General features: G+C 39.5%; 1 protein-coding gene across 1 annotated transcript in view; it reads left to right on the top strand.

Moving 5' to 3' along the window:
* GPR39 (G protein-coupled receptor 39) overlaps positions 1–11,588 on the top strand; it is a 246,106-nt gene that overhangs the window by 153,806 nt on the left and 80,712 nt on the right. The window lies entirely within an intron of this gene.

Genomic DNA, 11,588 nt, shown 5'->3' with positions numbered 1-11,588 from the left:
AAAAGTATTGTTCAGCTCCAAATTTACTCCTTAGTTAGCCTGTCAAGTTGAAGGGCAAGATGTTGACTTTAAGAGGAGAGAAATTACTGGTTTTTGTAGATGTTTAAGGAGCTTCCCGTTTGTGCTGCTGAATATGGCCCCCCGTTTATATATTTCAATAATAAACATATATTTTATATTTAATATGTATATACAGGTATAAATCCCCAAATTTGAAATTCCAAATTTATGAATTATTACAAAAGCAAGACCTTTAGATTAATTTTTTTTCAAAATAAAATTATTAAAAATTAAAAATCACAATCTTTGCCTGCACATTTGCTTTGGTTTTTGTGTTCTGAAATGCAAATGAAAATCTATATTTATTTAGAAAATAACGATTACCTTTCTGATTACAGTACTTTACTATCTCTCTTATGGTACTATGTATACAAAAGTTTTAAAAATGATATAGTATAAGCTGTATTATGATATGTAAATATTGTCTAAATGACATAACATATTCAGGTTTACTCTTGGGGCTCATGTACGAAGTGGGTGACAGAGAGAGAAATCACCTTGAACTTGCTCGCTTGGGTTGATTGACATGCCCTTCACCTGAGTGTATAATGATACATATGGGCGGCAAATGAACAAGATCCGTGAAGGCGAATGGACAACTTCTCAAGTTGAGAAACTTGTCCACTCGCCTTATAATATATGGAGGCCATGATCACATCCCATTTCCAATCTATCTTATTTTACAAATGCAAAAATGCAAATATTCTGAAATCCAAACCTTTTCCATTCCCCAACAATCTGGCTAAAGGGTTTTGTACATATATGAGTGTAATGTTTTATTTTAATATGTTTTACATTTGTTTTGGTACTTTTATTGTTTCACTTTACCTCAGGTCACAAGTTGTGCTAATTTTTTTTAGTGCTGTTATGTGTTTGCTCAAGCACAACACATACCTTACAACTTGTAATATGTTTATCTCAGCCGGGCTATCCATTTAATGTATATGGCGCAACAAAGTGACGTAGGCCTCGCTAAGCATTTTCTGGTAATTCTGTTTTACCATGAATTTGCAATACCAGATTGCAGGCTAATCTTAGTGCTGTCCTGCAATATTGATAGTGTGCTCCATTTGTAATGTAGGCCATAAATAGGTGTTATGCTGCAAGTTGTGAACATACATTAAGCCATACAAATCGTACTTAAATTACATGGACATAGTAAAATTTGTATTTAAAGGGACATTAAACCCTAATTTTTTTCTTTCATGATTCAGATAGAGAATAACTATTAAAACAACTTTCTAATTTACTCCTATTATCTAATTTGCTTAATTCTCTTGATATTCTTTCCTGAAAAACATATCTAGATAGGCCCAGTAGCAGCTGATTGATTCCTGCACATAGATGCCTCATGTGATTGGCTCACCCATGTGCATTGCTATTTCTTTAGCAAATAATATCTAAAGGATGAAGCAAATTAGATAATAGTAGTAAATTGGAATGTTGTTTAAAAATTGTATTCTCTGTCTGAATCATGAAAGAAAATGTTTGGGTTTAATGTCCCTTTAAAGGGACACTGAACCCAATTTTTTTTCTTTTGTAATTCAGAAAGAGCATGCAATTTTAAGCAACTTTCTAATTTACTCCTATTTTCAATTTTTCTTCGTTCTCTTGCTATCATTATTTGAAAAAGAAGGCATCTAAGCTTTTTTTTGGTTTCAGTACTCTGGACAGCACTTTTTTATTGGTGGATGAATTTATCCACCAATCAGCAAGGACAACCCAGGTTGTTCACCAAAAATGGGCCGGCATCTAAGCTTACATTCTTGCATTTCAAATAAAGATACCAAGAGAATGAAGAAAATTTGATAATAGGAGTAAATTAGAAAGTTGCTTAAAATTTTATGCTCAATCTGAATCACAAAAGAAAAATTTTGGTTACAGTGTCCCTTTAAGATTCACAGTCATTTTTTTAAAACAGTAAAAAGAAGCCAAAATGTAAAGGGTTTCTTACATTTCTATTGTAAAATAAGTATTGCCGTACTGGTGAGGGGTCTGAACAGGGCGTTCCTTGTGTTTGGATGAAGTTTCTTCATATTTTGTGTCAGAGTAATCTAAGCATATTACGCCTGTAGGTCCCATCACCTAATGAGGGCTGGCAAATTTGTTTAAAAAAACTCAATGACTTTGTGAAAGTGAAAGACATGATTGTAAAACTAGAAACAAGTACAATGTAAATTAAGCTGAAAACAGCGTCATTTGATTGCTATGTGCTTCCAAAAAATGTGTTTCCTTTCACATTCGCCCTGCAAGAATCTGCATTCTAGTGAGTGTCATTACTTTCTGTGGAGGTAATCTTGCAACTCGCAGAGAATTCCAGGTTCAGCGCTTTTTCTTAGATAATTCTGTGAGGTCTGCTTATGCAATGGTTGGCATGGTATTTCTAGACTTGTGCAGCTTCGAAAAATTCGGTTCGGATCGATTCGAATTTCGGTTCGGATCTATTCGAAATTCGGAAAAATTCAAATGAATTCATTTCGGATTTGGAAAAAAATTTGGTTCGATTCGGTTTGAATCGATTCAGAAATTCGGAATTTCGGTAAGTGTTAGGTGGGATGTGCTGTGTATTACACTAGTATTATGTACTGTATATTAGGTTTTATCACTCTGCTATGGGTTAACCCTAATATACTGTACAATACTAGTTTAATACACGGCCATCCAAATCTACCGAATACATCCGAATCAATTCGGATGTATTCAAATAGATTCAGATGTATTCGATTGAATTCGGATTTATTCGGTAGATTCGGCAGTATTTTAATACGGAAATTCGAATCGATCCGAATCTCTGAATTTTCCGAATTGATCCGAAACGAATCGCACATGTCTAGGTATTTCTTTCTAGGCTGACATATATTATTGATACTCAGTTGAAACGCATGTGCATATATATGTGTGTGTGTCATATATTTTACAATACTTTAATAGAATACTAGTGCTTGATGCTTTATAGTCATTTATTTGAGCAAGAGAATATTTATGTGCTTTCATGTAATTAGCTACGGCTGTTCTGACACACTGATTGGCTAGTGTCTGAGGCCATGTACCAAACGTGCGCTTTGCTATGACAAGAAGCAGCAAGTAATGTATGTTGCATAGTGTAACATTACAAATGCCAACAAAATTACTTTATCTTAGAATCACAATATTTTGTAGTCTGATTCATTCATATTGAAATCTTCATCTAGAATGAAGTGACATAATAAACGTATAGTCACAACAGAAGCACATTATAAAAACAGATACTGCAACAGGCAGGCATAGGACATAACGCTACATAAACTATTGTTGTACCAAGCAGGCAGAGAATAATGTTACAGCAGCCAGACACAGTATAACATATTATACAAACGGGAGAAATTATAACCGCAGCAGGTAGACAATGTAACACTAGTGAAATATCTGTAGCACAGTAACAAAACTTCTGCAGAAGGTGTACACGGTGTGTAATGCTGTGAAAATAGAATTACTGCCGTCGGTATCTAATGAATATAAACATACAGACACAATATGGTCGCAGAACTAGACACTAGGCAAATAACGCACATTATGGCAGAACACTTTTATTTTTTCTTATGAACGTTTCACAAATCCACTGAAGGCATTAAAAAATGTTCCACTTTTCAGCATTAAATGTTCAAGAATAATGCAAACGGAGGCTTACACATAAAACCAGTGTTATGAATGTGCCAAGAGAATTCATAAACAGCTGCCACTTGAGCAGATCTTGACAGTTAAAGGCTTCGTTTTTCTACAATAGACAGATCTGTTTCTCTAGTGTTTCTCCCTTAGTCTGACTCTATTTTGTGTGTCTCTCATCCCACAGCACACAATGTAAACATTTCTCTTCCTTCGGCTTCCCTCGTTAATCCAGCACTCAGACTCATTTGCTGCTGCGTTCAGCTTTTCTAAGAAATGATCTGCAGCGAGTCTGCAGGTGGCAGTTTATCACTTGATTTATTGGTTTGTATCCAGGTGAGAAATAAACGTAAACAAGGACAGTAAATCACTTAATCCTTAAAATGAATCTTGAAATGCAGAAGCCTGCAACACACTCTGAATACATGAAATGCCGAAGTGCAGGGCTTTACTTTCATGAATGTCTGTAAGAGCTTTTACACAGAACGTGTACCTGAGCTTACATTACCAGTGTTATTATTAAATGGGTTAGCAATTGGATGTCTTATGCCACACTATAAACTCTATTTATTAAGCAGCAGATGAAACGGAAGCTAAGAAGCTCGCCTGAAACGGAAGTTAAAAAGCAGCGGTCATAAGATGATTGACAGCCCCTGCTACTGGCCGATTGGCTGCCAGTGAGCATTGAGCGGCATTGCACAAGCATTTCACTCAAAATTCTTGTGCAACATTAAATGCCGACAGCATATGCTGTCGGCATTTAGCGAGGTTGAGCGGACATGATTCACTACATCAAATCATGTCCGCTCGACTATTAATAAATCTACCCATATGACTAATGTATTGTCTTTGCATACCAGGTACTCATAGAGTGGCAAATACTATGGCTCAGGGCTGTGCTTCTTCTAGATATTGTGTCCTCTAGAAAGACAAGGCCATGCCTCTGTTATATATTCCTGCTCTAGAAGCAGTCTGACATTTTAATCTGCCCAGTGCAACAACCAGATCAGTGCAATGCATTCAACCTGGTACTTTGTCCATAGATGGATAAACTGCACTACAGTTTGCACCAAGAATTGTCACAGTCTCTAAACAGCAATAATCCAGTTAACTTGTTTGCCTGCTAGTATCAAGCAGCATACAAGATGGGAAATACAATGCTACAATCTAGGGTTCTGTCATAGGTCCATAATACTCCACTTGTCTCACAATGGATTCGAAAAGGTACAAGTCAACATATAAGTAATTTCACTAATCCTTGTGCATATTCCTGACTAAATACACCAACCCCAGCCCAGCTCACCTGGTCATAAAACAAACCCCTGACATATGCAACTAGCACATAAACAGATCTCTGAGATGCTTTGCTAGTCCTTGTATACATCCTTGAAGGGACAGTAAAGTAATAATTAGACATTCAGGATTTAGACAGAGCATACAATTTTAAACAATTTTACATTTTAATGTTATTTCATTTGCTTCCTTCTTTGTTATCCTTTGCTGAAAAGTTTATCTAGTTAAGCTCAGGAGCAGCAAATAACCTAGGTTCTAGCTGCTGATTGGTGGCTGCATATATATACCGATTGTCATTGGCTCACCCATGTGTTCAATTAGAAACCAGTAGTGCATTGCTGCTCATTCAGCAAATGATACCAAAAGAATGAAACAAATTTGATAATAGAAGTAAACTGGAAAGTTTTTTAAAATTGTATGTGCTACCTAAATCATGAAAGGAAATGTTTGGGTTTCATGTCCCTTTAACATACAATATGGTCTTTGCCTAGTTTTCTAAGGTAATCCACTGGGTGTCTGGTAGAAGCCCCCCCCCCCCCCCCCCACACTGGATTTTTAAATTTAAACATAAGCTCTTCTGATCTAAAAGAGCCACAATTTTTAAAATGTGTAGCTCATTTGCTCCTGTAAAAGTTTTCTCTGCATGTGCATGTGATGCATAGGTAGATTTTCTCAGTGCACCAGCATTTTAAATACTGCAGATGCTCAGAGAGCCAGTGGGACTTGTATCATGTCAGCAATTAAACTGAGTCCTTACCAGATGGTACAAACACCATAGGCTCTCTAGCAAGTGCTGTGTTTAAAGAGACAGTCAATAACAGAATTTTTGTTGTTTTAAAAGATATATAATCCCTTAATTACCCATTCCCCAGTTTTGCATAACCAACACAGTTATAATACAAGTTTTCCCTCTGTGATTACCTTGTATCTAAGCTTTTGCTGACTGCCCCCTTATTTCAGTTTTTTTGACAGACTTGCATTTAAGCCAATTAGTGCTCACTCATCGGTAAATTCACATGCATGAGCTTAATGTTCTCTATATGAAACACATGAACTAATGCCCTCTAGTGGTGAAAAACTGTCAAAATGCATTTAGATTAGAGGTGGCCTTCAAGGTCTAAGAAATTAGCATATGAACCTCCTAGGATTAGCTTTCAACTAAGAATACCAAGAGAACAAAGCAAAATTGGTGATAAAAGTAAATTGGAAAGTTGTTTAAAATTACATGCCCTATTTGAATCATGAAAGTTTTTTTTGGACTTGATTGTCCCTTTAAAATGCTGGTGAAAGGTGCATACTTAAATACCCTTTTGAAGCAGCTATATCTTTTATTAGAAACATTTTTGCTAATATATGTATATTGCAAAATTGCTTCTATTCAAAACTGAAATTTATCCATATGAATTCCAATTTTGTCTGTAATGTACCTTATCGTCTTTTCTTCTCACTTTTCCCACTAATCTCTCTCTCTGCCCATTGTTTAGCCTCTTTTCTCGTAAGGCAGACAGAACATTATGAGCCACATTGTTGCCATATGCCTTTAAGCCAAGCTTCAATGACACAGTTTTATGAAATCTGAGGCATTTTCATTGGATGTTATTGTGTTGAACATAGGAAACCTGTATGTGTAAAATATCTTTATAGTGTCAGAATACCCTTATTTTACTATTCCCTGTTACCAAGCTTTATTTTCTTTTTTGAGTGATACCTTTTTTTTCTCGTAACTCAAGTTCTCTACCACAATCCACCCTCGAGTATTTTATGTGCCCCAAGATTTTTTCCACACTGTCCTTCTCCACAGCAAACATATTCCTGTCCTTTGTGTCTCTGTGTCTGTTAATAAAATCCAACTAGCATTGGAAGGTTTTTTACATATAAATATGTATTTAAGATTTGATAACTAAACTTTTGTTGTGTGTGGAAAAAAATGGAAGTGAATTTGGTGTCACTTTACTAATAACTGGTAATGATGATGATGATAACGATAATAATAAACCCACATTGGGCTAGATTACAAGTGGAGCGCAAGCGATAAGGGGTATATTGCGAGAGTTTGTGCTCATCGGGCTTACCACTCGTATTATAAGTTGAAAGTAAACGCGATCATAGCATAATATTTTGTATCTATTTATAAATAGATATACCTATATATATATCTGTATATATCTATACCTACTGTATATATAATCATATATATATATATATATATATATATATTTGTATAAATATATATTTGTGCAAAAATCAATCAGATATATGTAGAAATATGTATTTATGAACAAATAGAACATATTCGGTTATGTAAAGAACATTGGAATATGAAATATTGATATTTTCATGTGTGGTTAGCGCAAATGAGAATATTATCAATTGTGTTTGCGCGAGAGTGGGATGTTAGTTTCCCCGCCACACTTTTTTCCTCTATTGACATCTATGAGGGAATATGTGAATGTGCACGCTATATTCTAACTGTAGATTTGTTCGTTAGTTGGGTTACCGCTAGAGCGAAAACTGTTTACTTTCAACTTGTAGAACAAGTGCAACCCAACTAGCGTAAAAATCTTAATTCTAGCAGAAACACAAAATACCGCTCCACTTGTAATCTGGCCCAATATATTCACTGTTATTTAAAAGCATATTGCTTTCCACTAAAGAAAGTTTTTGTTCATCTTAATATTTGCTTAGGTTATTAAAAAATATGGCTTACTTACATACATGCTGACAAAATGGGAATTTAAAAAGGAGATACTATCATACGCCTGTATTAATCAGAGCCATACATTGAGCAAATCCTATTGCGGCTCTTTATGCACATCTTGTTGTTGGTTGGCTGCAGCTTCCAGGATGGGGTAGCTGCCTCACATGGAAGTTTATGCACTTTAGGCTGCCCCTTGGAAATAGTGTCTCCTACTTTGTGGAATTCCTTGAAGAGCCTTTTCTTTGTGGATTAGATGCTTTGACCACACGCGCGCTGTAAACAGCTACAACCTGCTCGTATGTAAATATATTTGAAATAAATATTAAGCATCCACCAATGCCGCCTCCATCCACCACTGCTGCCTGACCCCCAAAGTTGATTTCCCTGCGCTTTCAACTCTGCCACTATTAAATAAAGCACTTCTTAAAGGGAATGATGGTGGTGAGGCCCTCTTACCATCGTACCTCCCCCACATTTCGGGGGCTGATATTCCAGGACTGTTGCCACTGCTTCTCCTGCAGCTTTCTCCCGCTCGTCTTCTCAGCCTTTACACCTGCCGACTGACTAACACGCGCTCTGCTGATGCTCCCATGCTCCATCTTCAACGCCGCTGCACCTACCCCACACTGCCAAACTTTGGATAGTGAGTAAATGTTGATTCAACATTCACTCACTATCATTCACTAGCCCCAGTTGAATTCCCACTTGCCCCTGGCGAGTGGAAATTTTGAGCCCTGATTGTAAACATCTGGGTTGACTGATAGGGACACACAGAAAAAGTTGTTTTTATTCCGCATAGGAACAACAGTTTTTCAAAACCAAATCACTTTAATACATTTTAAAAATTGTATTATAGATGGAATTAAAAAAATGTGATTTAGACTTCCGGTGGGCGGGCTCCGGGATAGGCAGCAAAGCAGCAGAGCTCCGCATCAACTTGCTTCCATTTGCCATATAATCTGCTTTTTTTCAAATTCTTTTGGCGAGCAGAGTTGAAAGCGCAGGGAAATCAACTTTGGGGGTCAGACAGCAGTGGTGGAGCAAATTACCCCTCACCTACCTAACTGCCTACCCGGAACCCCACGAGAAATTCCTTGGCAGGTCTCGCTGCCCGGAGCGGTGGGGTGACTAGAAGGTAACCTGCTACCGCACTTTCTCATAGGAGCGATCCCGGCTCCCCCACCGAAGACCCCCATCTTAACAAGAGGACCCTTGCACTAAGTGGCTTTACCTGCTTACGCCCGCAGAGGCCATCCCGACCTACACCACTTGCTGCGGAGGACTTTCTGGGAGTGTGGCACTGCTGCGGAGTCCCGCGCCACTACCTTGGCTGACGCCATATTGGGCCCACGTGGCTCACCTTCTTCCAAAGCCGGAGCAGCGAGTTGCAGCCGGGAAGGCTGTATATTGCAGGGACAGGCTATTGCGACCCTCGACACCGGATACCCATGACCCCGGATACAAGCTCTTGATCAGTGGGGCCTAAAACCGCAGATTCCTCATCGCGGCCTGCCAGTGTATGCTTGAAGGAGCAGGGAGCCGGCCCGCTAGCCTAAGAAAAGACCTTGGACGCCAGGAGAAATTGGCTCAGGGCTCCTTCCATCCAGCGCTGAAATCAGTGGCCGCACCAGGGAGACAAACCCACGCTTTAAGGACATTGTTGCGGCCCAGGGTAAGAGAACTGCATTTGCACTCCCATATAAACATACTCTGCTCTCCCATATAACTGACCACCGGCCTTAACTACATTCACAGCGCATACCAAAAACAATAGCCTGGGCCTGCTTGTCACTGTCACGCCTCCCTTACAGCAAACGGACTTGGTCTCTCTTGGCTACTCACAGAAATGACCACTTCAGTATCTGCTTAACCCTTTGTGGGGAACAAAAAAGGGGAAAAACAAAAAAAAAAACCCTGTTGGCCACCACTGCTGACTCTATATCAGACCTTACCAGGCTATCTTACAACAGGCCCTGGTGGACCGGACAAACACAGATTTCATAGTTCCCCCCAACGCTTGTCCATATCACAGGGAAAGAGGAACGATCCTTGTGCCTCCCTAGACCCCTGGAGTGGGAAACCGCATCACAACACATCTGCACCCCTTGATGCTTGGAGACACTATCCTAGAGCTACGGGCCTAAACATTCCTGCTACTATTTTATTTAAAGCTGCCTTGTGCTGCATGGTGCATGCTTGCTGTTTATGTTTGCTTCTAATCAATCCCTTCTCTTTTGCACTATGAAACAGTGTAGCCCCTAGTCTATACTGAGATCCCATTTCTCTGCAAGGAGGCCACAGGCTGGAGTAGATGTGCAGGACTCTCACATCCTCACTTTTGACAGGTCTTGACATTGTTTACTCTGTTGCACACCATTTTGTTTTCTGATGTTCTTTGTACTGTAACTGTCTTACCATTTCTAGGTGTGTAGATATCTTTGTGCATTGCATTTGACATTTCATTCTGTTACAACATAGTGCCTGCTTTCCAACACCATACTCCCCCTTAAAGATCCCTGAGTTTATGGATAAATTCTTAACCAACAACCCAATGGCGAGTCGTAGCAAGGCCAATGACCGCCGCCATAGAGCTGCTAATGACCAACACTCACAGAGCCACAGTTCTGAAAACCCGATAGAGGGGGACCAGATTGAAACCCATCCCATTGTTAAACAAATTACCTTACTATTCATGCCTAAAATCGACAACCTGCAGAGGGGGGTAGACACCCTGGCGGGAGAGGTTAAACAGTTCTCCACTAGGCTAGGTGAGGCGGAGGGCAGGATATCAGACCTGGAAGACTCTAATCTCAATACATCGAGTAGAATAACACACCTAGAAAAACAAAACACATCTCTCCAGATGAAAATAGACGATCTAGAAAATAGATCGAGGCGCAATAATTTGCGTCTCCTTGGCCTCCCCGAATCTGTTAAACAACAAGAGTTAATTCACTTTATAGAAAACACCCTACCCACACTACTGAACATACATCCCAAAGACCTTGCTGGAGGGGTGGAGAGAGCACACAGGGTTGGACCGGACAGACCGGGCCAGAACCTGGACCAACCCCGCTCCATAATGATTAAATTCTTGCATTTTCAAACCAAAGTGGCCATCTTGAGAGCCTACAGAAAAGTAGGCGAGCTGATGTTTGAGAACTCAAGACTACTTTTATTTCAAGACTTCTCTGCGGACCTCATGAAACGCCGCAGAGAATTCTCACCCCTTTGCTCACAACTTCATAAGGAGGGTAAGCAGGCCTTCCTTCTATACCCCGCTAGGCTCAAACTAATCACCCCTAGGGGCTCTAGATTCTTCGACACTCCGGCTGCTGCCCGGGATTTCTTAGATAACTACGAGCCCCCAGTGTACAGTCCCGCACGCAGCCCCCAGAGACAACTGAGAGGGGAGGAGGGTTGATTGGGGAAACCAGGTTTGTCTAACAAATGCTTAATTATATTCGATTGTACCAATCTTCAATTGCAAATATGGCTAATTGGATATGGTTAATGTCTCTATCTCAACTAATCGCACTACTACTTAGACCCCCCTTGAAAGGGGGACGAGAGTCTGGCCTGCTCCCAGACCAGGGGTTCATGATCAGGGCAGCCCTGGCGGATTGCCCCGGTTGTGACCCCACGAGATTTGGTTATAAAGGTTTTGAGTTTTTAGTTGGGGCAGTTCTTTTTTGGCTGCTTCTTATTGTTGGCGCACAAGACGAAGGAAAAGATATCTGTCAAATCATGTTACTTTCAGCTGTTCTTATTATAAATACTGTATTAGATTTGGTTCTGATGACAAATTTGAATTTCATTACAGCGCCAAGTTTTGCAATGTTTGTTCAGTGGGGCCTGGCTGGATACCGGCAAGGAAAAGGGCTGAACCGGGAGC

The sequence above is a fragment of the Bombina bombina genome, chromosome 1 (genome assembly GCF_027579735.1).
Source record: "Bombina bombina isolate aBomBom1 chromosome 1, aBomBom1.pri, whole genome shotgun sequence".
NCBI lineage: Eukaryota > Metazoa > Chordata > Amphibia > Anura > Bombinatoridae > Bombina > Bombina bombina.
Note: the sequence above shows the minus strand (reverse complement) of the source record. Positions and strands in the feature narration are given on the sequence as shown.